We start from the raw sequence: 1,713 nt of genomic DNA, 5'->3' as shown, positions 1-1,713 counted from the left end.
CTTATTGTAGTTCTCATGAAAATTCAGCAGGACACAGAATGCGATAAGGCTGGCCCTTTGAAATACAGGTACAACTTGCTTTTGCAAGCTGAGTCGACTGGAGCAACATGAAATAAAAGACACAACGCACTGCCAGAAATTGAACTCACAAGCTTATGATCATGAGCTGGATACTCTAACCACTAAGCCACGTGTCTTCTACACTGACGAATGTATATATCAGCATCATCTTTTAACATTTGTCTTCTATGCTGGCACAGGTTGAGTGGCCTGACAGAATTTCAAGAATCAGAGAGCAGTGTGGTGCACTGGTGTCTGCTTTGGTATTGTTTCTGTGGATGAATGACATATTTTAAGAGAGACCTGGCATCTATCTTTAACGAGTCCAATGAACACTGGGGCTCCTTCGTTGGCTCAAGATGTTAAAAGCTCAACCTTTACATGGAACAGCCATGGGTCCCAGTTAAAAGACATTTGGTCAATTACTGACGATGAGAGATTCAACTCCAACTGTGTTAAGATTCACAATATTCTATTTAAGATTCTCACATGGACACTGATGGGTTTTTCTTTTATAAATGGATCAATAACCAATCATCATAAAAAACTCAATCAATAAGTAAAGGAATATATCAATCACTGAAAAAGCACAGTGCATGTGAGATTAAGTGTTTATAAGATAATGGACTAATTGACCACATGTAGCTGTGTGATTAAGGTATTTGACCACATGGTCACACAGTGGCTGTGATGTTAAGGGAATGGGCTACTGACCACATGGTAACACACGGTGGCTATGAGGTTAAGGTGCTGGAATACTTACCACATGGTGGCAATTTCAAATTCCATAACATTGCATTGTAATCCCTAAGCAAAATAGAAAGAGAAAGACTTGTTTGTTCCAGTTTGCCTGGATGACAGAAAACACTAAGGGCCACTCCCCAATTTGGTACAGGGGTTAACAATAAGAGGGGACCAGGCTGTTAAGTAATTGCTGCAACCAACAGACCCACGACAAAAAGGGATGAAAATCCTGTTGGGGCAGAGGAATAGAAAATATTCAATAAATAAAACAATATATCAATAAAAATTAATAAATCAATGAGAGATATTTTTCAATGCAGAAGAAAATTATTCTTAAAAATAAATTGTGTAAAATTCCAGATTAAAAATTTTGTATAATACCATGTTGTTACATAATTCTATGGCATGGCTCCTGCTCGAAATAACTGGTTGCTAAAAACTGTTTCTCTGAATCATGAGGACACAGAAAAGTTGAAAGGGTGGATTGACATTAAAAATAGGAAATAGAAGAAACAGGAGAGAGAGAGAGAGAGAGAGAGAGGATATAGATGGGAAGAAGAGAGAAAGAAGGAAAGGCAGAAAGGTATGAAAAGGTAATGAGAGACAGTAAGAGAGGAAACACAGAGAGAGAGAGAGAAGAGAAATGTGTATTGTGTGTATGTGTCAGAGAAAGAGAAATGGGAATAAACCAGAAATGTGTTATGTAAGAAAGAAATGCGTGAGTGTGTATGTGTGTATGAGAGAGAGAGAGAGAGAGAGAGAAGAGCAGAAAGGGGTAATTATTCAAAGTAGAACAACGTAAAACAAACTGATTGTAGTGTTTGTTTTTGTTTTTTTCCAACAATATTCTATTAGGAGAGAGAGAGAGAAAGAGAGAGAGAGAGAGAGAGAGAGAGAGAGAGAGAGAGA

Source organism: Octopus bimaculoides, chromosome 24 (assembly GCF_001194135.2).
Source record: "Octopus bimaculoides isolate UCB-OBI-ISO-001 chromosome 24, ASM119413v2, whole genome shotgun sequence".
Taxonomy (NCBI): Eukaryota; Metazoa; Mollusca; class Cephalopoda; order Octopoda; family Octopodidae; genus Octopus; species Octopus bimaculoides.
This window is presented reverse-complemented; position numbering follows the sequence as displayed.